This window comes from Tachypleus tridentatus, chromosome 6, assembly GCF_004210375.1.
Source record: "Tachypleus tridentatus isolate NWPU-2018 chromosome 6, ASM421037v1, whole genome shotgun sequence".
NCBI classification, from domain to species: Eukaryota; Metazoa; Arthropoda; class Merostomata; order Xiphosura; family Limulidae; genus Tachypleus; species Tachypleus tridentatus.
In genome coordinates this window covers 4,896,841-4,905,509 of record NC_134830.1, presented here as the reverse complement: position 1 = coordinate 4,905,509, position 8,669 = coordinate 4,896,841, and the positions used below count along the sequence as shown (strand labels likewise).

The following is an 8,669-nucleotide window of genomic DNA, read 5'->3' as shown; positions in this document are numbered from 1 at the left end:
TCACATTATACGCCCCCACGGCTGGGAGGGCGAGCATGTTTAGCGCGACGCGGGCGCGAATACACGAACAAAAGTTGCCTTGTAATTAAACTTTGAGAAAGTCAGTCTACACGTTTCAGCTTGGCTTCAGGAGTGTGGAAAATAGTTACTGTGTGCGATGCAAGTACAGAAGCATGGTCGTTTCAGGTATCTCTGATATTTAAGTTCCAGTCGCCACAAGACCCTGATCATGGTTAGTTTATTAGACGTATTTGTGGAATGTTCGTCTCTTTGCTTTTCCTCAATGACCTTGGTCTATCTCTATGTGTCCTTGGACCCACTGGGTATATTTGTGTTTCTCTCATATCTTCAGACTTTAATCTCACTAGATAACGTAGAACCAACCTCACCTCTCCAACAATAATTAATATATTACCGCAAGAGGGGAAGGGAGATAACAATATCCCTGAACACCCATTTCACGAAAAGTTTCTTTTAAAAACTAAATTCCTGTCACGAATGTTTCGGAATACAGGGCTAGTGTTGACCTGGGTAGTCACAGATTTTGTGATATAATTAATTGTTTTCATGATGAAATGGTTACAGCCGGGACTCTAAGCTTGTCACAGATTCTGTGATATAATTAATTGTTTTCATGATGAAATGGTTACAGCCAGGACTCTAAGCTTGTCTCAGATTCTGTGATATAATTAATTGTTTTCATGATGAGATGGTTACAGCCGGGACTCTAAGCTTGTCACAGATTCTGTGATATAATTAATTGTTTTCATGATGAAATGGTTACAGCCGGAACTCTAAGCTTGTCACAGATTCTGTGATATAATCACAGACCACAAATATCAATATATTTAGTTTTACTGACTAAAATATTGATCAACCAGATGACATAATTTTTTATTCGTTGTTCACAGGTCATTATGGTAAATAAACAAAGGTAGTTTATTTAGAATAGGAAATGATACACGGAATTTATAGTTACGAATTCTTTCTATACTGCAGAATGTTTGATGTTAAGTTTAATTTCAATCTTATACAGACACAAGTTAAAGTGTCTTACGTTACACCAAACTTCTATGGACACAAGTTAAAGTGTTGAAATTTGAAGACATAATTCGCTCCTTAATAGTGGATTTTATTAATTTTTACATCAGTTCACCTAATTTGGTTCAGTAATTTTTTAAATAACAAGTAAGATATTCTTAAACGTATAAATAGTGTGGAATTATCGAATTAATGAAGTCATAACTGTTGATTTCTAATGACTATTACCAGTCAGAGAGTCAGGTACAAACAATAATATATTTACGTATAGTCATGATTGTCCTTCGTACGAACATGTTACTATAAGCACCAGTATTGATGAAATGAACAGAGCAGTCACTATGCCAAATTATGGCTCTGAAGCTCAGGAAACAGACTGAACGCGGTCCGGGACTGTGTTCTGGAGTTGGTGTTCCCTTTCCAAACACACGGAAATAAACAAGTTTGTTTGGTTTTGAATTTCGCACAAAGCTACACGAGGGCTGTCTGCACTAGTCCTCCTTAATTTAGCAGTGCAAGACTAGAGAGAAGGCAGCTAGTCATCCCTACCAACCGCCAACCCTTGGGCTTCTCTTTCACCAACGAACTGCGGGCTAACCGTCACACTATAACGCCCCTACGCCTAAAATGTTTAGCATGTTTGATGTGACGAAGATTTGAATTCGCCGGACCTAAAGGTGTTTACCAGAAGAAAGTGTTGAAACAGAACTAAAAGTGGAAGTAAACCTTCACATAGACTGATGAATCAAGACTTTTATCTTTCAAACAGAACTAAAAGTGGAAGTAAACCTTCACATAGACTGATGAATCAAGACTTTTATCTTTCTTGTTACACAAAAACATATCTTAAAATCTTTAAGATTAAACAACGACATCAATATAATAAACATAAAATAAAATGTCCAGATTTCACACAATTATTGGTGATCAGTACAATACTGTATTGTGTTTGGGTGATCAGAGCTTTTTTGTTTTTCCATTTGGTGTTTTCTTATGAATTATTTTTATTTTTGTGGTCATTATTCTGAACGTGAAAAACTAAAGCCAATGTGTTTTTAGTACGGTTTTCAATATATTTTTGTTTCTTGAACTTTACCTATGATTGTTAATTATCCTCCTGAGGCCTGGTATATAAATAACAATCGCTTTTCTTCTTTCCATTGTAGTTGCCAGGATGTGGTTCATTAGTGGCTGGGACATAATAAACACACAACATACAGTGTATCGCTGTTCCACCCATGTTCTAAACAGTTTAAATACTGACAGTTTTAGGTTGTAGCGTGAATATTCCTAGTTTTCAGAGAAATTGTACGATAAACTACAATTTAAATATCTATTTGTGGGATTCCACTAAACGACAGTGGTGAACTTTTCTAGATCTCATGAATTTCGACAAATAATATTGACTTCGACTTCTGTGGAAGATATTATAAATGTATCTTAAACCTACAGGAAAATAATGACGATACCATATTAAAATGGTGTATTCAAAGTGTTGCACGAACACAGACAAGTAGTTACGTGGACATAGAACAGACAGTACTGTTATACTTGTACAGACAAGCAATTACGCGGAGATACAGCAAACAGTACTGTTATGTTTATATATAGGCTTACCATAATTTCTAAGCCTCATCCTGGTAAAGGTTTCAATTCGTATTGTAGGTACCGGTACTGGTATAATAAAGAAGTGCTTTTATATTCTTACTCCACTTAAGCTTTAATGCTGCCACAAAAAGGAATACTGATAGTTTATATCTCTAACATTTATTTCAATTCAGCAAAACAAGGAACATCAACATTTCATTCATTTTGTCACTATTCATATTTTTCACGTGAATGAACTTTCTTCAAAAAATCTTTATTAGTTTTATTTTTACAAATAACTCGCTGCAACTCAAGTCAATACTGAGTTTACAATGTAACAGTCAATGTAATATTCCTGTTGTTTCATTCATTAGACCACTTTCTTGAAACCAAATGTTATTCATCATTGAAAATACTCTTTCGACAGGAGCAGAAATGCCTGGTAAACAAAACATGTACTCCATAACTTGCCTGAGATTAGGTACAGAAATACTTTGATCTTTGAAGTGGTTGAAAAGTTCTATACATTTCTCTTCACAACCTGTTTCCACTTGTCACATTTTGATGATTTAACAAGAACAACTTCATCAACCAGATCATCAACAGAGATTACAGCATTTCCAAGTGTTTCATTAATGTTTCCAGCAGCTGTTTCTATGTCAGGCCACAAGAAAACACTGTTTTTATCTAAACAAATTATTCCCCACCACTAAAACTGTTTTCCCACAGCTCAATAAAAGACAGGCAGCAATCATAAAAACTGGTAAATTCCTTCCTAATCATGAAGTCTACCTGTCATCCTCCCTCTTCCTCTAGCACATTGAGTATGTTTCCTTCCTAATCATCAAGTCTACCTGACATCCTCCCTCTTCATCTAGCACACTGAGTATGTTTCCTTCCTAATCATCAAGTCTACCTGTCATCCTCCCTCTTCCTCTAGCACACTGAGTATGTTTCCTTCCTAATCATCAAGTCTACCATACATCCTCCCTCTTCCTCTAGCACACTGAGTATGTTTCCTTCCTAATCAAGTCTACCTGACATCCTCCCTCTTTCTAGCACACTGAGTATGTTTCCTTCCTAATCATCGAGTCTACCTGACATCCTCCCTCTTCCTCTAGCACACTGAGTATGTTTCCTTCCTAATCAAGTCTACCTGACATCCTCCCTCTTCCTCTAGCACACTGAGTATGTTTCCTTCCTAATCAAGTCTACCTGACATCCTCACTCTTCCTCTAGCACACTGAGTATGTTTCCTTCCTAATCATCAAGTCTACCTGACATCCTCCTCTTCATCTAGCACACTGAGTATGTTTCCTTCCTAATCAAGTCTACCCATCATCCTCCCTCTTCCTCTAGCACACTGAGTATGTTTCCTTCCTAATCAAGTCTACCTGACATCCTCCCTCTTCCTCTAGCACACTGAGTATGTTTCCTTCCTAATCAAGTCTACCTGACATCCTCCCTCTTTCTAGCACACTGAGTATGTTTCCTTCCTAATCATCAAGTCTACCTGTCATTCTCCCTCTTCCTCTAGCACACTGAGTATGTTTCCTTCCTAATCATCAAGTCTACCTGACATCTTCCCTCTTCCTCTAGCACACTGAGTATGTTTCCTTCCTAATCATCAAGTCTACCTGTCATCCTCCCTCTTCCTCTAGCACACTGAGTATGTTTCCTTCCTAATCAAGTCTACCTGACATCCTCACACTTCCTCTAGCACACTGAGTATGTTTCCTTCCTAATCATCAAGTCTACCTGACATCCTCCCTCTTCCTCTAGCACACTGAGTATGTTTCCTTCCTAATCATGAGTCTGCCTGACATCCTCCTCTTCATCTAGCACACGGAGTATGTTTCCTTCCAAATCATCAAGTCTACCTGACATCCTCCCTCTTCTTCTAGCACACTGAGTATGTTTCCTTCCTAATCATCAAGTCTACCTGACATCCTTCCTCTTCATCTAGCACACTGAGTATGTTTCCTTCCTAATCAAGTCTACCCATCATCCTCCCTCTTCCTCTAGCACACTGAGTATGTTTCCTTCCTAATCAAGTCTACCTGACATCCTCCCTCTTCCTCTAGCACACTGAGTATGTTTCCTTCCTAATCAAGTCTACCTGACATCCTCCCTCTTTCTAGCACACTGAGTATGTTTCCTTCCTAATCATCAAGTCTACCTGTCATTCTCCTCTTCCTCTAGCACACTGAGTATGTTTCCTTCCTAATCATCAAGTCAACCTGACATCTTCCCTCTTCCTCTAGCACACTGGTAGTAGTTTCCTTCCTAATCATCAAGTCTGCCTGTCATCCTCCTCTTCCTCTAGCACACTGAGTATGTTTCCTTCCTAATCAGGTCTACCTGACATCCTCACACTTCCTCTAGCACACTGAGTATGTTTCCTTCCTAATCATCAAGTCTACCTGACATCCTCCCTCTTCCTCTAGCACACTGAGTATGTTTCCTTCCTAATCATGAAGTCTACCTGACATCCTCCCTCTTCTTCTAGCACACTGAGTATGTTTCCTTCCTAATCATGAGTCTGCCTAACATCCTCCTCTTCCTCTAGCACACTGGGTATGTTTCCTTCCTAATCATCAAGTCTACCTGTCATTCTCCCTCTTCCTCTAGCACACTGAGTATGTTTCCTTCCTAATCATCAAGTCTACCTGACATCTTCCCTCTTCCTCTAGCACACTGAGTATGTTTCCTTCCTAATCATCAAGTCTACCTGTCATTCTCCCTCTTCCTCTAGCACACTGAGTATGTTTCCTTCCTAATCAAGTCTATCTGTCATCCTCCCCCTTCCTCTAGCACACTGAGTATGTTTCCTTCCTAATCATCAAGTCTGCCTGTCATTCTCCTCTTCCTCTAGCACACTGAGTATGTTTGCTTCCTAATCATCAAGTCTACCTGACATCTTCCCTCTTCCTCTAGCACACTGAGTATGTTTCCTTCCTAATCATCAAGTCTACCTGTCATCCTCCCTCTTCCTCTAGCACACTGAGTATGTTTCCTTCCTAATCAAGTCTACCTGACATCCTCACACTTCCTCTAGCACACTGAGTATGTTTCCTTCCTAATCATCAAGTCTACCTGACATCCTCCCTCTTCCTCTAGCACACTGAGTATGTTTCCTTCCTAATCAAGTCTACCTGACATCCTCACACTTCCTCTAGCACACTGAGTATGTTTCCTTCCTAATCATCAAGTCTACCTGACATCCTCCCTCTTCATCTAGCACACTGAGTATGTTTCCTTCCAAATCATCAAGTCTACCTGACATCCTCCCTCTTCATCTAGCACACTGTTAGTGTGCTAGTAGTTACATGGACATACAACATACGGTACTACTAAATTTATAAGTAGTTATGTAGACATACAACATACGATACTAATATATTTATGAGTAATTACGTGGACATATAACATACAGTACTACTATATTTATAAGTAGTTACGCAGACATGCAACATATAGTACTACTAAATTTATAAGTAATTACACGAACATACAACATATAGTACTACTATATTTATAAGTAGTTACACAGACATACAACATATAGTACTACTATATTTATAAGTAGTTGCGCAGACATGCAACATATAGTACTACTATATTTATAAGTAGTTACACAGACATACAACATATAGTACTACTATATTTATAAGTAGTTACGCAGACATGCAACATATAGTACTACTATATTTATAAGTAGTTACACAGACATACAACATATAGTACTACTATATTTATAAGTAGTTGCACAGACATGCAACATATAGTACTACTATATTTATGAGTAATTACGTGGACATATAACATACAGTACTACTATATTTATAAGTAGTTACGCAGACATGCAACATATAGTACTACTATATTTATAAGTAATTACACGAACATACAACACATACCACAACTATATTTATAAGTAGTTACGCAGACATGCAACATATAGTACTGGTATATTTATAAGTAGTTACGCAGACATACAACATATAGTACTACTATATTTATAAGTAGTTACGCAGACATGCAACATATAGTACTACTATATTTATAAGTAGTTACACAGACATACAACATATAGTACTACTATATTTATAAGTAGTTATGCAGACATGAACATACAACATATAGTACTACTATATTTATGAGTAATTACGTGGACATATAACATACAGTACTACTATATTTATAAGTAGTTACGCAGACATGCAACATATAGTACTACTATATTTATGAGTAATTACGTGGACATATAACATACAGTACTACTATATTTATAAGTAGTTACGCAGACATGCAACATATAGTACTACTATATTTATAAGTAGTTACGCAGACATACAACATATAGTACTACTATATTTATAAGTAGTTATGTAGACATGCAATAGACAGTACTATTATACTTACAGTTTCAAAGTGCATGCCCTAAACAGCAATATAACACAAACTCTTGGTATACTATGCCATCAAGGCATTTTCTTTCCTGATATCTGTACAAGAGACATTATAAATGTGTAACTTTAAAAATATAACATCTATTTTCCTTGTGGGTCCAGACTTTTGGTACTCCATGCACATTTCCATTGCACAATTTCACACTGATTTTTATTCCATATTCATTACAATTCTTTTCACCTATAAAACATTTTTTAAAATAATCATTAATTTATAACACGTCAACAGAATGTGAATGTATGCACTGTACAAAGAAAGTTTATCACAAAACTTTAACATCAAGTAAAAAGAATGAGATATCTTGGTTTCTTTTTATTCTATGACAAAATTACAAATATGAAAGTTTTTAATCCACACATGAACTACTTTATGTAAAATAGTTTTCACCAACACAGGACTTTCATCCATGGATTCTATTATTCTTTCTAACAGTGTTCTCCGAGATATCTTGCACAGAGTTTAAAAGCTAATGAATGTAAGGTTACACAAATGTGAAACATGATCCAAAGATATATAAATATATTATAAGGTAAACAGTACACAGAGATCGTAACACAACATTTCCTGCAACCTTTGTGAGAGTGTTAAAGTTTTGATAATAATTCTACTTAAAATAACAATGCAATTACAAAATATTTCCTTATTTTGTTTCTCATACAGAAACACAAGTTTTTTTACAATCAGTAAAATTCAAACAAGTAGCCATATTGGTTCAATGTTTTTATGAGGTTATTGTTTGGCAGAAGGTTGATATTTCACATACCTGTCCAACACACTAATATTTCACTGTTTCCTCATAATTTTACAAAATTATAAAACCATATAGATAATTTCAGAACATCATTTAAAATATAATACTAAAGAAATATATCCTCAAACAAGGACATTACTATTTAATGGTAGATATATTTTATCCTTAAATACAATTAAGTTACCAACAAATAGGTTAACCAATAAAGATTACATGACACTATAATGTCATCTGTCACACGTACATGTTCAGAAACAAAAATAATAGCACAATGAGGGTGTAACGTTTTCCGATTTTTGAGTGAGTCCGAGCTTCTTGGCCACTCTGTCATATTAGAGTTTGGGAAATGTTTTACCATTCAAATTGTAATATAATAATGAAGAAATAACAGCTACAATAATATTGTTTATTGTAATGAATTTTAAGAATTTAGGAGTAACAGTACAGTAAAGAAAGTTATAACAAGTACACCAATATAACACATCCTGTGTTGAGACTTTTCATCTAATACTAAAATGAATTTCCAGTTTATATTATTGAATAAGTTTTACCTTAAAAGTTTAAATATGGCTCATATTCTGTGTTTTTCATTGTGTGTAATGTTTAGGCTTTCACAAAGTATACCATGTAAGGTAATAACAGATAAAATAAAGAATTATTATAGAACAGGTAAGAACATTAATATTTAATGCTAGAAAACTATTTTTCATCAAGAACAACTCCACGTACATATAGTTTGTTAAATGTTAAATACCCCAGTCATATTAATTTCTCTAAGTTTCATTTTTTGCTTTAGTAGAATGAATGAAATAATCAA

At 35.6% G+C, this 8,669-nt stretch overlaps 1 long non-coding RNA gene across 2 annotated transcripts; it reads right to left on the bottom strand.

Moving 5' to 3' along the window:
• Window positions 1-2,007: 2,007 nt before the first annotated feature.
• On the bottom strand, window positions 2,008-6,747 carry LOC143251862 (uncharacterized). Of its 2 annotated transcripts, none has more exons than XR_013028675.1 (4): window positions 5,236-6,747; window positions 4,689-4,807; window positions 3,964-4,386; window positions 2,008-3,905 (listed from the first exon to the last, which is right to left on the bottom strand). It is a non-coding gene; the product is annotated as an uncharacterized LOC143251862 (long non-coding RNA). The 2 variants fall into 2 exon arrangements; XR_013028674.1 differs by lacking the exon at window positions 5,236-6,747 and adding an exon at window positions 4,990-5,180.
• Between the last annotated feature and the right edge of the window lie 1,922 nt (window positions 6,748-8,669).